The sequence below is a fragment of the Eumetopias jubatus genome, unplaced genomic scaffold (genome assembly GCF_037043125.1).
Source record: "Eumetopias jubatus isolate StellerSeaLion01/CBP00866 unplaced genomic scaffold, mEumJub1_p1.0 scaffold_4, whole genome shotgun sequence".
NCBI lineage: Eukaryota > Metazoa > Chordata > Mammalia > Carnivora > Otariidae > Eumetopias > Eumetopias jubatus.
Window position 1 is genome coordinate 32,162,564 of NW_028274810.1, and position 25,595 is coordinate 32,188,158.

The following is a 25,595-nucleotide window of genomic DNA, read 5'->3' on the forward strand; positions in this document are numbered from 1 at the left end:
CAGTGGTCATTGATAGTTTGGGTCAAAATTGTCAGTGGCAATTGACCAGCAATGCACAAGTGCAGGAAAATGTGGGAAGTTACGGTGGATCAGAAGTAGAACAAATCAGCAACACTGTCGTTCTTTAAAAAAACAACAGGATACTGAATTTGGGGTATTCAAGGGCCAGAAAGTTAATCTTTTTCTACAACTAGAATGATTCGGGTCCATTACTGGAGTTTGAGGAATGTGGAAAAACATCACACACTTATTTAAGAGCAACAAATTCTACCTTCAAAAATATATCCAGATCCAACCGTTTCTGACTCATCTCTATTGCTTTTACCCTGGTCCAAGCCATCATTATCCCTCAACTAGATTATTGCAATCAGAACTGATCTCCCTGCTTCTACCACTGACCTATACAGATTAAGTCTCAACGGAGCAGCCAAATGATCCTATTCAAATATTGGGCCAGACACTCTCCTAGACATCTCCTCTGCTCATCTCACTTAGAGAAAAAAGGCATAATCTTTGCTAAAATTCTACAAGGCCCCATGCAATCTGCACCCCTCCCAGCTCCAATAGCAGTATTTTAGGCTTCTCCTTCACTCTCACTTTGCTCCAGCAGCACTGGTCCTTCTTGCAGGTTCTTGAACATTCCAGATTCACTCCTGCCTCAGGGCATTTGCATTTGCGGTGCCCTCTGCCTGGAATTCTCCTCTTCATGATATCTGTCTGGCTCAATGCTTTGCTTTCTTCAGGCCTTGCTGAAACTTATCCAGATTCTAACCAGTTTTCACCATCTCTGTCACCTCACCACCCCTCTGGTCCAAGCCTTCACCAGCTCTTGCTTGGGTAACACGGCAAAGCTGATTTCATATCATAAACCACCCCCAGCCCCGGCACTCCGTGTCTCCTGCCCTGCCTTATTTTTCTTTATAGCATTTAGGACCCTGAACATACCACATATTTTACTTATATATTTCTCTTCTGTTTCCTCCCACTTGAATGTAAGCCCCAGGAGGCCAGGAATTTTTGCCTGCTTTGGACGCTATTTTGTCTGTAACACCTAGGAGAGTGTCTAGCCCATATTTGTCATTCAATAGATATTTGCTGAATGAAAAAATTGTAGAAACAGAACCCATAGAGAAATGTTACATACACTGAGATAAGCAAAGGAATATAGAATTCTAACAGATGAGTCAAGAACCTGTAAATATATGGACAGACTAAGGTACCAAATACAAAATCCTTCAACTTTGTGTATAAAAACAGACTTCAAACTGTTACGTGAGAAGTTTACGGTAGACAGGAAGAATCTGTTATTAAATGATTGAACAGAAGGCTCTAGAACAAAACCTGTCAGGTGGTCTTGCCTTGGAAATGTGAAAAATAGGCAAGACTCTCTCTGGAGGCAGAATGCCAGCTAAGAAAGCCCCCTGCCGCTCCACTCAGAGCCTAAGATAAGTCTTTCCTTGGGAGCCAACGTTACTTATGAAAGAGCAGAAAGGGGTATGTGTTTCCAAAGGGAAAACATGTGGACTGATATGAAATTAGGAACTGTCAGTTGGAAAACCTGTTGACAGAATCTGGGCTGAGCCGGTCTTCTGAAGCTTATTAGAACATCTTGGGGGGAGGTAGAGTAGTGGCTCTCAATGTTGCCTGCACACTGGGCTCAGCTAGAAAGCTTTAAAAATACTGATGCTTGGGTCCAATTAAGTCAGTATATCTGGGGTGGGACATGGGCATGAGGTTTCTCAGGTGATTCTAACACACAGCTGAGGTTGAGACCTATTTCCCTACAAACATCTTACTTCCTCTTCTTGTGATAAAACATAAACTCAAGCATCAGATGAAATCTGAAGGAAAAACCAGAGCCTTATCTGGGCCTATCAAAGCAGAATTCACTTACTTAAAGGGACTTTGGTACTCTATAAATTTATACTCTAGAGCTATAAGGAATAGGTTAATCACATCTTAAGTTACTAGGTACCTCTGACCCTCTCTTTCCCCAGACCAGCACATCAAGACAGGATCTCCCTGCAGCCCCTTTCCCATGGGAAATACTTGCCACGGGATGACATCTGCGAGGGTCTTAGACCATATCTGCAGTGTCCTATTTTGGAAGCCTGTGGCTCAGTATTTTTGTACACAGTCCAGGACCAACACTTTCCCTTACCTGTTCTGTTCACTCCTTCACGCCCCTCTCTGGGTTATTTATACACCCATCTATCTCCCCTCCCATACTGTAAATCCTGCAAGGGCAGAGTGTTGCTCAGTTTGGCACTCCTAGACTCTGCCCTAGTTGTCTGAGCAGTCATGGTTGTACATGGACATGAAGCTCCACACAGGCAGCAATGATTTACCCCTCCAGAACATTCTCTGAATGTAGATGATGCTTTTAAACGTTAGAACTGCAATCCATTTTCATCTTACAGGCATTTTATTTTAGAACGACAGTGAGTATTGATCTTCCCTAGCAAAGATCTCTTTACATATAAAGGAAAATGCACCTCCAGCACAACATGAGCTAAGGTTGACTGTGCACCTAGTCAGTGTCTGGCCCTTTGCATATAACATATTACTTCATCCCCAAATATCCTGAGGCTCCAGGTACTGTCAGCCCACTCTTACAGAAGAGACCGAGTCTGTGGAAGGTAGATGTCCTGCCCGGCGTTACACAACATTAAGCAGAGAATCCTGACTACAAGGCAGGGAATCTGTTTTTAGAGCCAGCTATTTTAAGTCACTAAACCTAACATTCCACAAACAATAGAAACAACAGAATTGAAGACTGAATTCCTTCAAGATTTAATTTAGGAAATAGTTAAAAAGAAAGGGTGTTTTCCTCTACAGAAAAAATTCTTTAAAAACCGGAGTGATGCTACTTAAAATTTCCTATTAGCTTACATTATAATATCAGAGATGCTTTCTTTCAAATTTATATTCTACTCAGGGTATAATATCTACTCTGTGTGTGTGTGTATTATATTAGCATGTGTTTTCTTTTAAATTTCTGTTTGCTTTTCCATTGGCAGTGGCTCCCAATGCTCTGGCTTTAAATCTCTTAGCTCTTCAGTCTCTTGGTCAAACACTTAATAACTTTAAAGAATTTAAAGGGTAGAATCTACTTCATCCAATAGCTAAATGAGAGTATGAATAGTCCATTTTCCTGTTAGAAAAGTGTCCATTTTCAGCATACTGAACATCCATATTATTAATAAGCACAGTTTACCACTTGATAATGTACAGGTTCAATTTTTACACCAATTGCTTAGTTTTAGAAAGACAACGAAGGGGAGTGGCTCAGGCAGTTAAGCGTCTGACTCTTGATTTCAGCTCAGGTCATGACCTCAGAGTCATGAGATCGAGCCCCGCATCAGGCTCTGCGCTCAGCGTGGAGTCTACACGAGATTCTCTCTCCCTCTGCCTCTGCCCCTCACCCCCACTCATGTTCTAAATAAATAAATAAATAAATAAATCTTAAAAAACAAGAAAGGCAAGGAAGATTTCTTTAATCCTGTTCATAGGTGATTCTAATATAAAACAGTGATGGTGCTTAGGTAAAATCTTTTTTAAAGTGAGGACATGGTTGTCTATTTTTAAAATACTGTGTTTCTCTACCTTCCTGACTTCCACTAAATAAATGTCTTGGTTGGAGTTCAAGATGTTGAGAGATGGGGAACAACTATTTTTTTAAAATTTTTAAAAAAGATTTTATTTATTTATCTGAGAGAGAGAGAGAGCACAAGCCGGGGGCAGGGGCAGGGGCAGAGGGAGAAGCGGGCTCCCCGCTGAGCAGGGAGCCCGATGTGGGACTTGATCCCGGGACTCCGGGATCCTGACCTGAGCCAAAGGCAGCCACTTAGCCGACTGAGCCACCCAGGTGCCCTGGAAATGACTATTTTAAAATGTTATGGAGGTTACAAATTTTCTCTTTTTTGATTATATTCTAAAAACAAGTATATTTTATAACAGGCTTCACTCCAGGTTTCCAAGCAAACACACCCAAATAGATTAATCTATCAGAGCCTTAGACTGTTTTCAGATGCTATACTTAACACTGCTTATAATGTCATGCAAATAATTTCGATTCAGTTTGTATATGTCAACAGGAAGAGGTCTGGCAGAAACATAAAAATTCTAAGCAAACTAATTCTGAGACTCAAGCAATTCCATTACCAGAAATGTTAGTTAAACCAAACAGTAGTGTGGCCAAAGCACATCAAGGAACACCACTGTTTTCAAGATTTGTGGTTTCCTCATATAAGGGACCTATTCTGCTCATATTTGGATGTGGCACAAAGGGGCTTTTGGAAAGCATGGTGTATTTCGATTACAAAAAAATCTCTACACAGCTGAGTAAATGTAAAGATGCTCGCAGTCATATACACTCTTGTTCCTGGAATTCTCTATAAATATGTTTCCTGCTTAACACTGAGAACACACCTTGCCTCCCCTACACCATTTTTGGTTTTGTGTATAAAATATTCTAATGTGATATGGTCCTTTGTGTGTGGCTCCAGTTTGGGTCTAACATTTTTTTCTCTTCTGTGGCAGAATAGATCCTCTGAAAATTTCTGCAGAGGCACACTGTCATCAGATTAAGCATCCTTCTTCTAAACCACAGCAGCCGCTGCTTACTGAGCCCACGGCCATCCTTAGGTGAACTTATAAGGAAAGGATATGCCCCTACTTAGAACACTGGCATGATTTTCAGAGCATTTTAATATAAAATTTCAAGGTAGTTTGTGCAAATTTCCTTCTCTATGAAGTGATTACAGTTGTTGAGTACATCTAGGGTGATATAAAGTCCTTAGTTCAAAACAAGTATATGCCCACAATAAAACTAATAAAAAATATTCCTGTTATTACCTTGTATATATATATTACCTCACTGAACATGGACATTCCCAGAACATGAGGTTTAGTCATAAGCAGCCACATTCATCCAAAAAATAAAAAGTCATCCCTACTTGCCATTTTTTTTTCCAACCTAATGTAGTGGTTACAATGCAAATTTTACAGCTAGAAAGACCTGGGTTTAAAATCTATCTGTGGGGCGCCTGGGTGGCTCAGTCATTAAGTGTCTGCCTTCGGCTCAGGTCATGGTCCCAGGGTCCTGGGATCGAGCCCCGCATCGGGCTCCCCGCTCCGTGGGAAGCCTGCTGCTCCCTCTCCCATTCGCCCTGCTTGTGTTCCCTCTCTCGCTGTGTCTCTCTCTGTCAAATAAATAAATAAAATCTTAAAAAATAATAATAAAAAAATAAAATCTATCTGTGGCAACCTTTTTAAATTATGCACAGTTTGAAAAGTGCCTGGCAGGAAATATGACAATCATCAACCTCATTATTTAATTAAGAAAACATGAGCTAGGCTTCTCTCTTGGGAAGAGTCTGGATCCTCAAAAATCCTATTTACTCTATGTTTCTCTATATTTACTGTTCATGGAACGTGTCTAAAAAGTACCCCAAAACTGTGGTGTCCTCTTTAAATGTTTGCTAATTTTTTTCAAGATAGGCCAGTTTCCTCAAATCAACATCTCTAATTCCATGTGTTACCTGTCCTTGTTGCATGGATATACTGAAACAAAAGCCCATGAAAATGCCACCCTGCCCCAATTCTTGAACCAGATCTCTACAAATCCAGATGTCTCGGAGGTGCAAATCTGCCAGATCCCCCACAGCCTATGTGGCTCCTGGAGCTTACTCAGCACCTAGCAACTCTGGAGTATGACCTGGAGTTTTAGGAAACTCCCGAGTTGAAGGAAATCTTAATGATGATGATAATGATAAAGTAATGGTAAGGTTAACTGAGCAGTTGACCTTAAGAACAAGCCCTTCCCTACCGCACACTGTCAGGTGGGTAGACCTGCTAGTGCGAAGAACACACAACCTTGGAAAGGCTGTTCCTCGCTGCCATCTACAAACACAGCTGCCTTTCTGTGGTCTATGGGATGGTCAGCAACACACGTGCCTCTGCTCTGTGTGCCTTCAGCTATAAGACGGCAATACCACGGTGGGAGAGAAGATCACTTACTGTCTCCCAACATCCAGTCTCTCCTTTTTACATGATAATAGGCAAGTATATGTTCCAGTCCCTTTGGAGGCAGGGGTGACCATGTGACTTAGTCCTAGCCAGTGAAACAGAAAAAGAAAAAAAATATCGTCAACTCCGAATTGCGCCCTTCAAGGCAAGGAGTTTGCCCTCAACATGTCCTCCTCCCCACTTGTGAGTTGGGATGAAGGTTTAGTATTCATCACCTTCAATCAGACCAGTGAGGGATACATGAAAGCGATGGTGGAACGTCAAGACATGAGGAGGCTGAACCCTTGACATCACAGACCCACGTGATTATGTTCCTACTAGTATGAGAGGGAAAGAAAGAATGTCCTTTCTTGTTTCGGTCACCGTTAGGGATGGAGAAAGCAGACTCTGATAGTATTTGCACTCCTGACTTAACTCTTTAGCCGCATGGGGCAGCGCTCACCCCAGAGGAGGTAACTGCATGCCAGATGGGGAGTATGAGAAGCCACAGGGTACACACGGCATATTTTACAGGCACGCTGAACTTACTAAAAGATTTTGGATTAAAAGAAAGTGTTATATTGAAACCAACAAGGGGGTAGTTTAATGTGCTTTTTAAAGTTAAAATACAAGATATTAAATGAAATCTGGTACTTCACCTCTGCTTCTAGTTCTACTCCAGATTTCTGAAATAAGCTGAAATTCTGAAAGTCTGATTTCTGAAAATCTCTTCTATCCTGCAGGAGGCTTGATGGAAAGTATGAAGAGCATTAGTTGTAGAAAGAACATTAGACTGGAAGTTCAAGGTTCTAGACTAAACTCCATCTCTGACTATACTATATTAGACAAGTCCTACTGCCCTGGTGCTTGTACATGAATAAAACAGAGTCTCACACCTATGTGTCCAGTCAATACACACTATTGTATATAGACACACACTACTGGGTTGTGTGCAGGATAAAGATGATGTAGACATGACCTTGAAAGGCAGTAAGATGCTAGGTGTTGTAATCCTGGAACAATGATGTCTAGGTGGAAACCTTCCCCAAAAGGCTGCTTAGCACCATAAACATCCTATTGGGAAACTCTTCAGTGGATAAACTCTACAATTCACACAGTACTCCTAAACAGCTTTCTATGTTTCGTTATGAAATGTGAAAACACTATTGTAGATTACCAGCCGTTTGGGGAATGCCTCCAACCGGAAAGACAGATATAAACACATAATCAAGAGTGAATGAACTCACAGAAAAACCAAAAGCAGGAGCAGCACACAAAGCAGATTGCAACAGATCCCATTTAAATTAATAATTAGTATTCTCAGAGCACTAGAAGATACTGTATCCATAAAATAAACGTATCAGAAAAAACTTGGAAATTAAAAATAAGATAATAAAAAAGTCACTGTAAGGGTTAGATTATAACGCTGAGGAAATTCATCTTAAAGTCAAACAAAAAGGCACAGGGGAAGAACAAATAGATACATAGATTTCAGATCCGACAGCTAAAGAAAACCAGAAATCTCATAGAATAAAAAGATAAAATGAATGAAGAAACTACCAGGGAAATATTGTAAAATTTTCCCGAACTGAAGGGAAAGGCTGACCAATGTGTCTAGCACAATGAATGAATATAAATCCTTGTACCATCATGAGGTTTCAGAACTCAGGGATAAAGAGACGACCCTAAAAGCTTCTGTGGGAGATGAAGTGGGAGGAGACATACAAAGAAACAAAACTCAGACCAGCGTGAGACTTTTCAGTGACAATACAGTGACATACCAGAAGATAATGGTTAAAAAGAAAACCTTTAGAATTCTCAGTGAAAGTAATTGTTAACATAGAGTTCAATATCCAGCCAAACTAACTTTCAAGTCTGAGAGTAGAATAAATAATAGATTTTAGACACTGAAAGGCTCAGAAAACTTAGTTTTATGCATTCTTTCTTTAAAAAGCCCCGAGGGATGTAAAGGCGATTAAAAAAACCCTTCTCCTAAATCCCAGCCTTAAATAGCCAGCTGCAGACTTGACATTTATAACTGGATGTTTAACAGGCATTTCAAAATCAGTCAGTTCAAATCAGAATTCTTCATTTTACCCCCAAATCTGCTCTTTCCACAATCTTCCACATTTCAGTTTTTCTGGTTCGAAACCTGGAATTTTGACTTTATTCTCTCACATCCAGGTCTATCCCGTCCACAAAGCCTATTGGGGTCAACCTTGACAGTATCTCCAGAATAGGACCATTTCTCATCACACCGACTGCTATGACCTGAGCCACCAGCAGATCTCCTGTGGTTCACTGCAACAGCTTCCTAACTAGTCTCCCTGCTTCCATGCTTGCCTCCTACAGCCTAGTCCCTTCTGTGCCTCTGTTTCTCAAAGGGTGCCTTTTCAGGGGCTCCGTGAGGTCAATACTACACATTATTTGCCTTTTTATTCTCATTTTCTTGTGAGTATACAGTGTTTTCTAGAAGCTACATGACATGTGATAGTGAACAGGCTCAACAGACCCCTGAGGAGACTATAAAAATGTAAACAATGTCATTTTCTCTTTTTTGGAGGAAAATATAGTTATTTTCATTAAAATATGTTATCTGTTAGCATGTAGTGGCTTTATTATTGTCATCTTAAAATAAATACTTAGTTTTAAATTCCTAATATGGTAAATATCTACAGATCAAAGACACACAAAGCCCTTTTGGGGTCTTCAAAAATTTTTTAAGAGTGAAAGGCCCCGAGGCCAAAAAAAAAAATTGGCGAAGGGCTTCTGTACACTGCAGCCAGAGTGATCCTTTCAAAAGTCAAGTCAGGGCGCCTGCGTGGCTCAGTCGTTAAGCGTCTGCCTTTGGCTCAGGTCATGGTCCCAGGGTCCTGGGATCGAGTCCCACATCGGGATCCCTGCTCAGCGGGAAGCCTGCTTCTCCCTCTCCCACTCCCCCTGCTTGTGTTCCTGCTCTCGCTGTGTGTCTCTCTGTCAAATTAATAAATAAAATCTTTAAAAAAAATAAAAAAAATAAAAGTCAAGTCAGATTTTGATCCTCATTTGTTCACAATCCTCTAACAGCTCCTCACTTCGCTCAGAGTAGAAGTGGACAAAAATAAAATCTTTTAAAAAGGGTCGGGGGGGGGGCGGTGCCTGGCTGGCTCAGGCGGTAGAGCATATGACTCTTGATCTGGGTTGTGAGGTTGAGCCCCACGTTGAATGTAGAGATGACCTAAAAATAAAATCTTAAAAAAAAAAAAAAATGGAAGCGGACAAGATACTCCATGAGTCTACAACACCCTCTCTTTTTTTTTTAATTTTTTTATTGTTATGTTAATCACCATATAGTACATCATTAGTTTTTGGTGCAGTGTTCCATGATTCATTGTTTGTTCATAACACCCAGTGCTCCATGCAGAACGTGCCCTCCTCAATACCCATCACCAGGCTAACCCATCCCCCTACCCCCCTCCCCTCTAGAACCCTCAGTTTGTTTTTCAGACATCCTCTCTTAATAACTGCTATTCTCCCCCTTACTCAGTGCCCTTCCCTCACCCTGGCCTTTTTGCTGTTCCTCCATCGCGCCAAGGATATGCCTTTATATTTGCTATTCCCTCTGCCTGGATTGCTCTTTCCTCAGATAGGGATGGCTCCCTCCCTGAGTTCAGGTCTTTGCCTTCTAAGTCATATTTTTCACTGGTTCCCTTTCCAGATATTTAAAATACTTGCAAATATTTCTTTGTCCCCCTGTGGTAGTGCTACCCCTTATCTTTGCCACTTACATATTTGTTTACCTTACCCACTCTGTCAAAGAGTAAGTCCTCAGGGACAATAGCTGGTTTTAATCTCCTCAAAGGATAGCAGACCTGATGACTTGTACCCTGTATGGTCTTAAATGAAAAATACATGATCTCAAGGGGTTATCTGGCTAAGCCTTCAGACAAGACCATATTTGACCCATGGCAGAGAGCCCCAACTCTACTCTATTTTTAAAGTGTCTTAAAGACCCAGGCTCTATGAAAATTTGTGTAAAGGCTGATGTCTTGATGTCATCCTCATGCTGCAGGTTAATTTTTTACCTTTTTTTCTTTTTTTTTAAGATTTGTTTTAGAGAGAGAGAGAGAGAGAGAGAGCATGAGTGGGAAGGGCAGAGGGAAAGGGAGAGAGAATCTCAAGTAGACTCCATGCTGAGAGTGGAGCCCAATGTGGGGCTCAATCTCATAACCCTGAGATCATAACCTAAGCTGAAACCTCAGTTCAAAACTGTGCCACCCAGGTGCCCCAAATTTTTACCTCTTTTGAGAAGAGATGTACAATCGCTGTTCACGTTCAGTTGGAGACCCCTTTATACTCTTGGAAGTAATTGTTAAATTTCTCCTTGTCCTCATCTTAGCTGAAACATCCAATTCCTTTCATTTTTTCCACATAGATTCAGTTTTTCAATGCTTTAATCCGTTTGTGATGGTCTTATGACTCCCTTCCAAATTTTTCATCTTCCTATTTATTTGTGTAGTCCTAAATTAAGCTGTAAGAGTTAGTGTGGCGTCAAAGTTCCTAGAGTCTACTTTTCTTTTACTGCATCCCAGTGTATGCTTTTAAAATATACAATACATTGCCTTGTAAAAGAAAAATCGTTCCTAATCTGTTTGTATGATATAATTTGCAACCTCTTCTCAGAAAGAAATGTGCTCGCAATACAACACTCAAGTAATGATTCTCATGAACTTTAATGACATTAAGACTCGTTCTGGGAAGTTAGTTACCACCCACACAGTTGACCAGCTGTCAACCAAGTTTAGTGCCCTTTAACAAATATTATTTTCTTTTGATGTCAAATCTAATGCTTTTCTAACCATTCTCTTCTCCCACAAAATGTCCCTACCAAGAGAAAATCTTTAAATTAGCCTACTGGAGAGCTTTTCTCTTACAGGAAGTTTGTTATAAAACTTTGACACATACTAACAATGAAGTTGTCATTTTTTTTTTTTTTTAAATGCAGGGATAAGGAATCTTGCTCTAAAAAGGGAGTGATAGTAAATATTTAGGATTTACAGGTCACATATAGTCTGTGTTGCATATTCTTTCAAAAAAAATTTAAACAACCCTTCAAAAATGTAAAAACAAATTTCAGCAAGTGGGCCAGATAAAAAACAGGTTGCAGACCCAAACTATGTTGGCCACAGTTTGCCAATAGTTCTTGAAGGTTCAATGGAGACTCATCTCAAAAGAAGCAGAACTGTGAGTATCCTCTGGATTAAGGAACTTCATGGCATGTATACTGTTGAGATCCTTTGTGTTTTTCTTCCTGGGTCTTGGAGTTTTTGCTGGGATATGGCAGTTTGAGCACTTGAATGTCCAAGTCTAATGGCTGAATGGGTTCTCATTCTACTGGGCTTAGATGACTTGCCATCCAAGTTGAGAGCTTGGAGAGCAGGCCCTAAGAAGTGGCTGAACTTGGGGTTGAAGTTAAAATAGAACTCCTCCCCAGAATGAGGTTAGAGAGGTATACTGATATCTGAGAGACATAAACGACTCCCAAGGAGTCAAGTGTAGGACCCAAAGTTTCTGTCCCATGTTTTGAGGATTTCCATGGCCAGGGTTCTGTATCTGACACATTCCACGGCTAAATGTCTGTTATTTTACTAAGAAACAATCAAACCCCTTAAAAAGAAAATTTACGATGGGCAAAAGTATGCATTGTTAAGGAAAAAAGTACCCCAAACTTGGAAACGAGACAGAGAAGGCAGTACACCTTTTCGATGTAATACTAAAGACCTGTTTAACGGGCTCACCCAAAGATTTAGAGAAATATACCTTTCTTGGACTTGCTAAGTATTGCTAATTAAATTCCAGACTTGTAGATTTTTGTCCAGTATAAAAGAAAACCCCAAATATTGCTTGTTTGTTTTTTATAGCCCTGAAGGACATTACCTATTTTTTGTATCTAACCTAGCAATGTTATTCTAACATTCTTTTTTCAGATAGTTCCTTGAATGCTCTTTGAACCAGCTGGCTTCTTTATTAAGAGCTTGACTAAATCCTTTACGTGTTCATTCTATATTAGGAGTTATGTTCAACTTTTTGAAAATTATCCTTTGACAACATTCACAGAAGTCTTAAGTTTTCTGTGTTTTGCTTGTGGTCCGATTGTGTATATATTTGCATTTGTCTAACAGTTAAAGTTGTATGTAGGAATTTTTTCAGAGGTTTTCTGTTCATTTGCTTGTGTTTGGAAGCGGTTATTTATAGTATTCTGTTTTTATGGTGAGTGAGTCCCTTGGGCCCCTACTAGACCTTTAGCTTCCCACTTGCTTAGAACACCTCTAAGAATGAAGGTTAAGTGGTTGCAGGAGTTTGTCTTTTGTGTGTTAGAAGAATACTTCCTTAAACAAATAGATTCACTTTGAAAGGAAGGGAAAAGGGAAATCTGGGTGATTTTACAAGGGTGTGAAGAAAGCATTAAGGGAAATTTCGGCCAGGTCTTGGTCTGACAGTGAATTAAAAGAATAGTAGGAAATAGACTGAAACAGATCCAATTTATCAAGACAGCCTCTCTATCACCATCCCAGGCAAAAGAGCAGTACCTGAAAAAAATGTTAACCAATAAGAGATATTTTACTTTTATAGGTGACTTTACCTCTTTCCAGAGGGAAACTTAACAAGAATGTAGACTTCCAAATGAATGGAGTTCACATTTTCTAGGCAGAAGCTAATAAACACTTACATACTTCTAGAGTAAGGGAATATGAAAAATATCCCTCCTCCACCCTACAATAAAAAGAGGAAAAGTGCACAGAAGAAAAGTTTGGCATTAACCGGTGGTGTTCAGTTCACTAAGGATAGGGAACCCAAAAATATACAAATAGCTACAGAGTTAGCCTTCAGTAGTCCTTTCTATATATATATATATATATATATATATATATATATATTTTTTTTTTTTAAGATTTTATTTATTTTAGAGAGAGATGGAGAACGCGAGCAGGGGGAGGGGCAGACAGAGAGGGAGAGAGAGACTCCCAAGCAGACTCTTTGCTGAGCACAGAGCCCAATGTGGGGCTTGATCCCAGGACCCTGAGATTGTGACCTGAGCCAAAATCAAGAGTTGGATGCTCAACCAACTGAGCCATGCAGGTGCCCCCTTTTCTATATTCCTTAACCAGAATTTTTAATCCAAAATTTAAAAAGATTTAGTGGTGCATTAATAGTACTTTGCAAACTGTGGTTGAAGTATATTAAAATTCAAAGTTCAGTGGATATTCCTAATGATGAATACTTGGACAAATTAAACTTTTGTTTTCATTAAAAAGACAGTTGAATGTTTTAGCCCTGATTTTATTCTAGTTTGGGATAAGATGCAAAAATTATACCTCATTTACATCAAACTCACATCAAAATTTTAAACACAAAGTTATACATGACCCAGCAATTCCATTTCTACATAAACCTATCCCACAGAGAAATGAAAACCTATGTCCACACAAAAACTTGTATACGAACATTCATAGGAGCATTATTCCTTATAACAACCTAAAAGTCCATCAACTGATAAATGGATAAAGAAAATATGATATATCTATACGATAAAATATTACTTGGCAATAAAAAGGCATGGAGTACTGATACATTCTAGAACATGGATAAACCTCAAATGTATGCTAAGTGAAAGAAGCCAGTCACAAAAGACCATATATTGTAAGATACCATTTATATGAAATGTCTGGAACAGGCAAATCTATAGATACAGAAGATAGACTGGTGGCTGCCTAGAGTTCGAGAGGAGGAGATGTCGGGGGGCAAGGTGGGGAGTAACTGCTAATGGGTACAGGTTTCTTTTTGGGTTGACAAAAATGGAAAATTAGATTATGGTGAGGAATTCTGTAATTATACTAAAAACCACTGAACTGTATCCTTTAAACAGATAAGTGTTATAGTATAGAAATTATGTATCAGTAAAGCTGTTAAAATATTTTAGCTTATGCATGACTGACCTGTTCTCTGATAGGATGCATATTTAATTGGAAGTTACTAAATTCCTTGTATTTATATCATAGGTCAGATCATTATTTACACTAAAAATTTAAGTGTTTGTAGGTATGTTCAACAAAATTGAATTATAACTAGTGTCTGTTTCTTTAATGATGGTTATACATTTTAGGCAATGCTGCAGTAAAGTGAAAGCATGGAATGTCATATTTCTTTGGTAGATTTCTAATATGGATAGGGATCATACTATTTTTAAAGATTTTATCTCTTTATTTAGAGAGAGAGAGTGTGTGTGCACATGGGGGGGTGGGAAAAAGGGAGAGGGAGAGAGAGAATCTCAAGCAGACTCTTGTGCTGAGCATGGAGCCCTACTTGGGGCTCGATCTCACGACCCCGAGATCATGACCTGAGCTGAAATCAAGAGTCGGACGCTTAACTGACTGAGCCACCTAGACACACCTATATTATTTTTAAATGGCAATGTAAATTGTAATTCAAGATAATTAATTTTAAGGCTTGGGACGAATATTAAAATTGGATAATGGATGAATAATCTTTGACAAAATACTATCATGTGGTAGTTTAAATTTACATATCACATATACAAACATAATTTGTTCTTCATAACATTTGAAGATCGTAATCATTATTTTATAACATGCTCTATAAAATTAATTTTATCTTAAAAAGTAAAGTCTAACATTTTAAATACTGTCATCCACCATTGCTTAGCTTGTGATTTATATAAGAAATAACACATACTGAGATAAAATTATTTTTTAAAGTAGCTTAATAGAATAAATGACAACTGAGAAAGAAAATGAGATGGCCTTTTATCAACATGAGGCTGTAAAATTATTTACTTACATATCCTACCCAGGTAGCAAAAGTTATTTTTGTCTTTACCCAACTCAATGTGTTCTTTCAAAAGAGGCAATTAGCTTTTTTGCTTTTTTTAAAAACTTTATTTATTTATTTAAGGGAGAGAGCAAGAGAGCACAAGCAGGGGGAGTGACAGAGGGAGAGAGAAGCAGACTCCCCGCTGAGCAGGGAGCCCCCCGTGGGGCTTGATCCCAGGACCCTGGGATCGTGACCTGAGCCAAAGGCAGACAGACACCTAACCGACTGAGCCACACAGGTGCCCCAGCTTCTTTGCTTTTATACTGTTTTTTGGAATTGAAATGATAAATAACTGAAAGTAAACAAGCGGAATAATAAGAGATTCCTGGCCTCTAGAAAAATTAAAATCCTGACATTTCTTTATAGACTTTCTAATTTAGTTGTTAGTAGTTAACACAACAACCAACAATATGGCCTTCTCTTATCATTGGGCATCTATATTCTTCTCTGATAACATTTTATAATGTTATGTTGTCTTAAGATTATCTTCCAAATTTGAAGCAATAAAGACAGGAGATTTTTTATACTCAGAATATATCTGATACACACTAGACAGTATCTAGGTAGCATCAAAAGTTTGCTCCCTCTCCTACAATCCAGAATATGGCATTCATAAGTAAGAGATGCTGGAAATCATTAATTTTAATTGATTTGCTCCCTAATTCCTTAATTAGGTCAATAGTAGGCTGCTCTGTTTATTGCAATCACATTATGGGAAAAGCTGTCATGTGGGGGGAAAAAAGCTAATAGACAAAATGTTATTAATGTGATTACATTTTTAGGATACACTCTCAGGACAAGTAAAATCTTCTACACGCTTATGTACAAGGGTTGACTGAAATAATTACTGTCAACATATTTACTTCTAAGCTTTTTTGAGTAAATTTTAAATACCTGAAGGTCAATTAGATTAGTGAGACCCTTATTGTTAATTGCTACTTTATAGATTCCTTAGGATACAGAATCCTAATTTCTAATCACAAAGTTTATAAGGAGAGATGTTTTTACTTCACCCTTTCTCATCTTTATGTCTTTAATTTTTGTCATCCCTATTGCCCTGGCTAGCCTCCTGTACAATGTGGAATGGGGATAAGACCCGTCCTTGGAAACCAGCTACCGAGAGACCCAGTTAACTGTCAACTGTTACTCAAGAGTCTAATAACCCTCAACCCACATTTTTTATCTGGTCTCATAATGATGTATAACCATCCATTACTTTTAAAAGATGTCCCTAGTAAGAATGAATTTTCAAACTGACTTACCAGAAACCTTTTCTCTTATATGTCAGACTGAAATAAAACTTTAATATATGCTCATAAATAAATGATTTGTCTAGAAAGTTTTTCCAACAATCTATTCAGCCTACTAGTTACCCAGCACCATTTCCTTAGGAATAAATTTGCTTTTGCCCTCATGGCATATGGTTAGTCTTTCTCCATCTTGCATTTCATTCATTTATTCATTTAACAAATATTTATTGATCCTTTGCTACATGTCAGGCACTATTCTAAATACTGGTGCTACAGAAATGAACATACCCAAACAAAACTCTAGTATATTTATATGGTTGGCTTGCTTATTTTTCTTCAAGATATAACCCTTTACTTTCCTTAAGTAAATTTTATTGCTTCATTTTGACTACTTCCTTTCATTTTATTTTATTTTTACGAAGCTCATTTCCAATCCTTGCTTCAACACCAAGCCACTCTATCCACCATGGAGCCATTTAACAAAATATCAGATACATGTTTCCCATTATTCCACGTAGATTTGTAGATAAAATACCTAAGCCCTCAACTCAGATCCAAACTCTAGACACATGTGCAGCTACTAACTCCTCAGCTTTAACCACGCTCTGGGAGCCACACAGCTTTGCATTAACTAGAAAGTTGTGTGTGCTGGACAGTATTTCCTAACTTTACTGATAAGAACATTATCCTGGAGTTAATGTCAAGGGAGATAATACAAATTAGCCTGGCAGTGTTTTTTCTAATGAAGCTATTCTCATAGTTATTTTGAAAAATCAAGGTGTTATTAGCTTAATAATCCTCTATAATACTTTTCTAGAAGTTGGATTTATTGGTTATATTTTATTTGATATTTTGGTTATATTTTATTTGATAAGATATTTGAAACTTTTTTTTAAGATTTTATTTATTTGAGAGAGAGAGAACATGAGCAGGGAGGTGGGGCAGAGGGAGAAGGAGAAGCAGACTCCCTACTGAGCAGGGAGCGAGATGCGATGTGGGGCTCGATCCCAGGACCCTGAGATCATAACCTGAGCTGAAGGCAGATAGATGCTTAACTGACTGAGCCACCCAGGCACCCCCTGAACCTGTTCCTAATTTTCATAAACTTCAACAATATTTGAGAAAGAATACTTAAAAATTTTTATTGGTTTGACACTTCTTCAAATACACGGAATGAAATCACAGGACTTAGGAGTTTTCATATATTTAGCTTATTTAGTGACTTTTGCCTCGGATTTATTTTGGTTTCCGGACTTCATATTTTAGATAATGCTTGCCCCTAATTTCCAATCACATATAGAAATATTTCCCTGTACATATTTCATGACCCTATTAAGAAGGATAACTTCTCGTTACACTATCAAATTTCATAATCAGAATTTAAAATAATAGAAAGGGAGAAGGATACACTCCAAACTGGTAGCTTAGCAATGTTACTGTAACATCTATCATTAAATATTTATCCCACAATGCTGTCTTGAGCAGCTATGTCCCAGACACTGTGTAGGTGCTGTGGATACAGAAGTGAACAAGACAGATACAGTCTCTGCCCTCAGGGAGGTTTCAGTGCAGCTCCAAAAATGAAAGAGAAAAGATGGTGAAAAACAATTACTGGAGGTTTGACAGTGAAGGAAAGGAAAAAGAACAATACAGTTAAAACAAAAGCTGGAGGAGATGAGGATGAGCTATTTGGGGGGAAGGGAGCGTGCAAGGGCTGATGGGCTCCAAATGCTGAAAGCAGTCAATATGCAAAGAAGCCAAGCTCTTCTAATGCTTGCAGCTCCCGAGACTGGACACCAGAAGCCCAGGCTTATGCTCCCTAGGGAACTGGAGTAAGGAACAGAACACGAAAAAGCTAAGAATGACTTCAGAGCCCCACTGCACGCCCCCCCCACAAATATCTACTTGTTACGACCTGAAATCTCTTTGGTAGGGAACATAGTGTTTCATAAGTATAAATAAATGGCTTAAAATACAAATGCTCTATTAAAGACAAACTAATTTATACTCATGTATAATTGACTGGTCACAAGAATGAATAGTTAATAGCAGAGCCTTTCCAGCATAACATAAGTAAAGGGTGTTGAGCATTTAAAGTTTGGGGAGGGCTTCCTATCCCTATTCCCCAAAAGAATGCAGGTAGAGGGGCTTTGGAAGATAATTTTATAAATTTAATAATTTTGCCAAGGTAGAACTGGGAAAACTAGAAGCCTTACATTTTTTTACATGTATATTTCAGCTTAAGAGCCAATAAAGTATGCTTTTCTGAAAAAGGCAAAAAGAGAAAAGAACAATCTAATGCCAGAGAATTTGTCAAGTAAGGTATCATACACTCATACAAATAAATATGTTGACTTTTCTTCAGGTCTTTTAGTTCTATATGGCTCTTTTACAATTTTTGGACATAATATAGAATTGTGCCACACCATGTGTTCTCAACTGGGGGGCAATCTCGTCCCTGTCAAAAATCAGTTCTGTGGGAAAAACTGCAATCCATGAAAATTCTCTTAGGCTTTTATTTACAGGAAAAAGAGAGAAAGTATAAACAGAGTAAATTAAATCTGATGTTTCTAGCATGTGAAAAAATGCATATTAAACATTGGTCATAAATTTGCAAATAAAATCTAAAAATATAACACAGGATGTTTTTAAACTATGTAGACATTGTTTTCCGTCCATTTTCATTCTTCTTTTATTAAGAAAAAAGCAGAAATAAATGAATAAAAAGGGAAAATAATAAAGAAAAAAAATCAGTTCTGGAGGGCAGGGTAAAAAAAGAAATCTTAAATAATGGTTTGTAGCCTGCCAAAAGGCCACAGTTCATGAACAGATATACAGTGTATCTGTATCATAATTTATCTATAAAAAAAAAAAACTCGTGGAGGGAGAGTAATAATGAAATAAAAGGTTGGGTAACACTTTTCTATGATCTCCATTATGTGCTCCCTGGTGTTTCAAGCCTTTGGGCGGTTTTTTGGCTTTAGCCAAAATAACTCCTCTTTGCTCTACCTTCCCACTCTTCTCCAGGAGAATAGCTCTGGTTCTTCCCAGTTCTTAGAAGTGTTCTTCAAACAACATATATTTCTGGATTCCTTTGACTGAAAATACTTCAGTCTTCTGAGACATCTTCAGTTACTTCCCTAAACTTTAAGGAATCTTTCTTAAAATTGGTTTCTGAATTTTGCCAATTCTCCCTTTTCTAAATCCTATTCATTTTCTGAACCCATATTGCCATTTCTCTACCAGCTGCCATTCACAATTAGATACACCACAGACTATATAACCATATTTTATTTTATTTTATTCTATTTTATTAAAGATTTTTTTATTTTTATTCATTTGAGAGAGCGAGCACAAGTGGGAACACGAGAGCAGAGGCAGAGGGAGAAGCAGGCTTCCCACTGAGCAGGGAGCCCGATGCGGGGCTCGATCCTAGGCCCCTGGGATCATGACCTGAACAGAAGGCAGACGCTTAACTGACGGAGGCACCCAGGCGCCCCTATAGAACCATATTTTAGAAGAGCTCCCATCCAACATCAGAAAATGATCCTAAATTCACTCCCAGAACCTGTGAGTGTGTTACACTTCTAAGCAGATAGCCCAGATTCTTTATTTCACGTCTGATACTAGAGAAGAGTTCAGTCATTCTCTACTCTTAATAATTAGGAAACTTTCAATATCTTCCTGCCAAACTATCTACTTTAAGCAAACCTCTGAGATTACCCTCTTGTCTTTCTGTGCCAGCCCGGGGTACAAATGAGAGTATATTAAGGTACTAGATGTTTGAGGCCACACTAGTTCCTCTCCTTTCTTGCCAACTTGCCTCACCGTCTCTTTTCTATTTCTACACTCCAGGAATACCATATATCTAGCAGGCCTCCGTCATATACTATTATAGTCATGCTTCCTTTCTGTTACCTCTTCCATTTTTTCCACCTCTCATATTTGTGTGAAACTGTCTGCGTCTTTTCCCTGTGCTAATTCTCTCACGAAGTCACTTCTGGTTGCAGCCTCCACACTGTGCCATGGTTAGTCCTATTTCCAACCAAAGTGGTTTGAAATCCTCCTTGCTCATTACCTCAACCTTCTCTCAAGGTAGGTATTCCTTTCCCTCAGGTAAATCCTATTCCTTATTAAAGAAATCCATCTGGACCATTGAAAATACCAAACTACTCAAATACTGTTGGTGTGCTCAATATTTGCAAACTTAATGAGTTTTTTATCCCACCAGAGGAGCCATTTATTAATGAACCATAGCTATCTCACCTGGTACCGAATGGCCGAAACTTTAAGAAGTATGGCCTTCCAGGGATGTCTGAGTAGCTCAGTCAGTTAAGCGACAGACTCTTGATTTCAGCTCAGGTCATCATCTCAGGGTTGTGAAATCAAACCCGGGGTCAGGCTCTGTGCTGGGCGTGGAGCCTGCTTGAGATTCTCTCTTCCTCTCCCTCTGTGCCCCACCCTCCCTCTCTTAAAAAAAAAAAAGAAAAAGAAAAAAAGGCCTTCCAGTAAATGTTATATATCAGTTAAATTGGTGGAGAAGCCTCGGACAAACAAGTCTCGAAGAGGAAGGTGTCACTAATAATCATGTAACAGAGACGAATAATTTAGGCATCTTTCCTAATTACTGTAAGGCTCTCCCTCAGAATATCTGACTCACCTTTCATTCAGAAATTAGAAACCATTTGTATTTTATACTAGCAAGAAATATAAAGAAATAGAAAAATTCCCTTTTCCTCAAAGAGTGTACAGACTTTCATAGGATATTATCCGGGCAAATAACTAAAAAAGTAAAAAAAAAAAATTTTTTTTTTAAAGATTTTATTTATTTGACAGAGAGACACAGCAAGAGAAGGGACACAAGCGGGGGGGGGGGGCGGGTGGTGGGAGAGGGAGGGAGAAGCAGGCTTCCCGCAGAGCAGGGAGCCTGATGCGGGGCTCGATCCCAGGACCCTGGGATCATGACCTGAGCCGAAGGTGGACGCTTAACAACTGAGCCACTCAGGCGCACCCCCGCAAAAAAAAATTTTTTTTAATTATTAGGCTATATGGTGTCTGACTTATAAGTGAACTGAGAAAGGATTTAAAATGGAAGGTATGTGGGCTCCAGAAGGAGGTAGCATTTAGGCTGGGCCTTGAAGGACATGCAGAATTTTAGCTAGTGGAGATCTGGCTAAGGGTGAGGTAGGTGGTGGGAAGAAAGTGGGACTGTCATGGTGCCTTGAGTGATAAAAAAGGTTGAGAAATCAGGAGAAGCAGAAAACAGGAAAGTGTGTTTGCCAAAAATTACAAATTCCAACTCACTGAAGTATGGCCAGTAAAGTTCTAAAAAATATGCAGAGTGGAGCAAATGACAAACTACGTAAGGTGAGTAAATGTAAGTCAGGACTACGGAAAAAGGATGTGATTCAAAAGTTAAAGATGCTAGAAACCAGAGTAGACCTTTGTCTAGCCATATGAAGAATGAATCACTGATAGCAACGACTAATCACTATATGCATGTAAAATATAGATGGAGCTAATTCCAGCAGAAAATTTCCATCAACGCCAGGATACAGGGGTGCTAATCCCTGCCATTTACTGAACACCTAGTAGGTGACAGGAGCTGTCCTTTATACAGTTTGTTACATTTAGTCCACACAGTACTCCAACTAATAGGTTTTATTAACTCCATTATACGTCAGGAAATGGGCTCAGGAAAGTTCCACAGCATGAATTAATTTACACTCCTACTGGACAGTAAAACCAAAATCTGATACCAGCTTTTCCCATCTTGAGACCATGCTCTTTCTCCCATGCCAATCTAGCCTGATTTATATGTTAAGAGAAATGAAGTGGAATCAAGGATACCTCCATAGTAATATCACCCTCATTGGCTGCAAATATGCTTTCATCAGTGATAGAGCTGGAGATACAGCCAGCACTCCAGGGACTAAGTATAAAATCTTGAGAGTGTACTGCGGCCTATGAGACCATCACTGTCATGTTGATGAGAACCGCTGATGAAAAAAAGTAAAATGTCGAGGCGCCTGGGTGGCTCCGTCGTTAAGTGTCTGCCTTCGGCTCAGGTCATGGTCCCAGGGTCCTGGGATCGAGCCCCGCATCGGGCTCCCTGCTCAGAGGGACGCCTGCTTCCCCCTCTCACACTCCCCTTGCTTGTGTTCCCTCTCTCTCTGTGTCTTTCTCTGTCAAATAAATAAATAAAATCTTAAAAAAAGTAAAATATCCATTAGGTTAAGTTCTTAATCTGTCATTTAATAGAGATCAGTGGCAAGAACACGGGTTTAGGAAATAGATGGCCCCAATTCCAAATGTGAATTCTGCTATATACTATTTACATTGGAAAATCCTGGATAGTGATTTTACTTCTTCAATCTCAGCTTCTTCATAGAGTCATTACAGCAAGTTAACAATAAATCTTTGTAGAAAAAAGATAGGCAGCTTTGGATAACAGAAAAGTACATCATTGAGGCTAAAGAGGTTTGGCCTCATTCAGGCATTAAGTTAGCTGTCTTGTCTTGGACAAGTCACAGACTCTGACCATCTTTCTTCTGTAAAAAGTAGATGGCACCATCTACTTTAAGCATTTGTTGTACGAATCTGAGTATAACGTATGTTAGGTACCTACAGTACTAGACTATATTATAGCAATGTATCCACCATATTAAATCATTAACACAATGCTTGGCAAAATATGTGTAACTTTCCACCCCAACTGTTTTTACACTTGGGCTCTATTATAATGTTATTGGTGATTATAACTTAAAAATACTACAGACTACTGGAAAATCGTAACAGCAATTTGGTAAAAATTAGACACCTTAGGCATTTTAAAAATTGCTAACTTTGTATTGTACTTAAAAGTTAAAATTTACATAAGTGGAAAATTAGTCATTCTTTTATACTCCCTCATACATTTTTTTCACTAAAAGCATTCCATTAAACAAAGTGCTTAGTCAATCTGAGAAATAAAAGATTAGTACCATTAACAGAGACTTTGATAATTTTATTGCTAAGAAAATTGTTAAACATGCTTGCTATCTCTGATAGCATTGTTGAAGTGGTAGGACCCAGCTGTGGTCAATCCATTATGTGAACCATGAAAAATATCCATCCTTGCAAAACTGGTCCCCAACTGCCCCTCAAAAGCAAACAAACAAACTGACGTCAAGACAGTATTTAAATCAATCACTCCAAAGTAAAGTAAATCAGGGTTACACCCCTGGTATTCCCTAATTAAGCGAGTCAGAAGAAATATACAGAAAACTAGAGCAGGATACATCTAATGGGTCATCTATATCCACACATCCAACACTTGGTTTATGAATCGAAGCAAATTTGGGAAGTTCAATGTACCTTTTGGGTTTACACAAATCATTAAAAAATAAAGAAAAAAATGTATACACGTATAAAGCTCCTTGGTTCCAGCGATTTTGCAGTGTTGTGCCAAGCAAGAGGGTTAACATCAGTTTGCCTCCTTTCCCACCTAGACGACATCTTACTGATTTATCCATGAATAAGCCTCGTGGATGCCTTAGGAAACCACTCCATACCTGTCCGGAAATGTGCCCGTTGGTTGAAGCTCCATTTCTTACATTATAAGAAGTATGCGAATAAAATAGGACTGCCATTTCTTTTATCTATTCCTCTCCCGTAAAGCTGCGATAAATAGGGTCACTCAAGCCTCCCTTTGCCCAACGCTAGCACTCCCACAAAATTGGTTCTTATTTTTTACCTTAAGGAGGATGGGGAATTGAAAGTGTTTTCCTAACGGGTTTGCTGAGTTTCAGATGTTTAAAAAGAATTTGAAACCAAGTGAAGTTTGGTCTTCACACTGAAATATCCGTCCTGGGATGTGGGCTAGGTGTCTGTGGTTATTCAGAGCGAGGTACCCTGTGAGCTTCTGAAGGAACTGTAATCTGATGTACACCGGCAGGCGTGGGGTGGGGGAGGGAAGAACTGGCCGGGGAGAAAAGAATGGAATTAGCGTCTACGGAGCACATCCTAAGGTTCCGGAGTTGCTGACTCCATCCCTAACCACCTCGCTGCTGGGAACCAGCTGGAAAGGGAAAGACCGGCGACCCTGGGTTGAGGTTGAAGGCGGCGGTCCTGGTCTCAACAGCCGGCCTAGACACCTGGCTTCTGGGGCCCGCCCGATCCGGCTAAACCCTCTCTCCCCGCCGGTCCTGCAAAGGGGTAGGCACCGCGCTCTCGTTCCCGTCGGAGATCATCAGATTCCTCTCTCCCCGAAAGTGCTAACTTCAGGGGCTCAGGGGTACAAAGGGAGAGCAGACCAGAAGGGACAGGCCGTGGGGTCTCGGGGGCGGAGGGTTCAGGTAGGGAAGAAGGACGATCGCCCCGGCGGTGGCCGCCTTTTCTCCTCGTCCTCCACCCCCGATCCCCCCACCCCCCACTAAGTCCGCAGAACCTGCGGCGGCCGCGCGGTGCTCGGCGCCAGGCTGGGGTCCCTGGCCCCGACGCTGGGGCTGGCTCGGGATGGGTGGGGTGGGGGCTGGCGGGTCCCAGAGCCCCAGCAGCGGGTGGCTGCAAGGAGCAAACCCCGGGCAGGCGACCACCTTCCGCCCGCCCGAGAGCGCGAGCAGCAGAGACGCGAGCGAGGCGCAGGGCGAGCAGCGGCTCCGGCGCACCTAGCGGACCGAGCCGGGCGGTCCTCGGCGGGCCGCCCCTCTCCATCCCTCGGCGGTCCCCGCCCTTACCTCCGGGCGCGAGGGTGACGGCGGGGAGGGTGCTGGGGAGCGGCGAGCGGTCTCCCGGTCCGGCTCAGCGGCGGTCAGCGACAGCGGGGTCGTCGGCGGGGCCGCTGCTCATGGCGTGTGGCTCCCGGAGCACTGCGGCCGCGGCCACGGCGGCGCCTTCCTCCTCGTCCTCTTCGCGGGCTCCCAGCCGGGACGCAGCTACCGCCCCAGCCCCGCAGCCCTCCTCCCCTCCGCCTCCCCGGCCGCGGACGGAGCCGCCTCCAGCGCCGCCCCGCGCGCAGCCGGGCCAGCGGCAGCCAGCGCCGCCCAGTGCCCGGCCCCGGAGTCGCCGCCGCCGCCGCCGCCCGCCCGGCGGTCCCAGCCCCGCTGTGACGCAGGCCGCCGTGCCCGGGAACTTCCTCCCCTGCGGAGACCACCGCGCGCCGGGACTGGCCGGCGAGGCTGCCGCTGGCAGCCGGAGGCTTTCCCCTGGCCGTGGAAAACGGGCCCTCCCGCGCTTCCCGGCGGGGCCGCTCCCGCCTCTGAGGCGGCCACCTGGCGGCGTCTGCCTGGGGAACGGGCTGCGTCCAATACCTCCCCCATCCCTAACAGGGCGCGGAAAACCGAGGCTTCTCCGCGCTCTGCGGCCACTCCACTGCCGCAGCTCCTCCCCTGGGTGTTAGAGGGGAGCAGCTACCACTAAAAATAGCCCTTCTGGCAACTCCCCTGCGGGACTGGGGTCAGGATGGAGATCATCCCTCCTCCACAT

General features: G+C 40.8%; 1 protein-coding gene across 2 annotated transcripts in view; it reads right to left on the reverse strand.

Moving 5' to 3' along the window:
* The window catches only part of LRRC8C (leucine rich repeat containing 8 VRAC subunit C), an 80,205-nt gene extending 55,138 nt beyond the window's left edge, over positions 1-25,067 (reverse strand). The window contains exon 1 of one of the 2 annotated variants that reach the window (XM_028087612.2): positions 24,848-25,067. The gene's annotated coding sequence lies outside the window, so the exon portion shown is untranslated. The remainder of the gene's footprint in view (positions 1-24,847) is intronic. The other variant, XM_028087611.2, reaches the window with a different exon arrangement.
* Between the last annotated feature and the right edge of the window lie 528 nt (positions 25,068-25,595).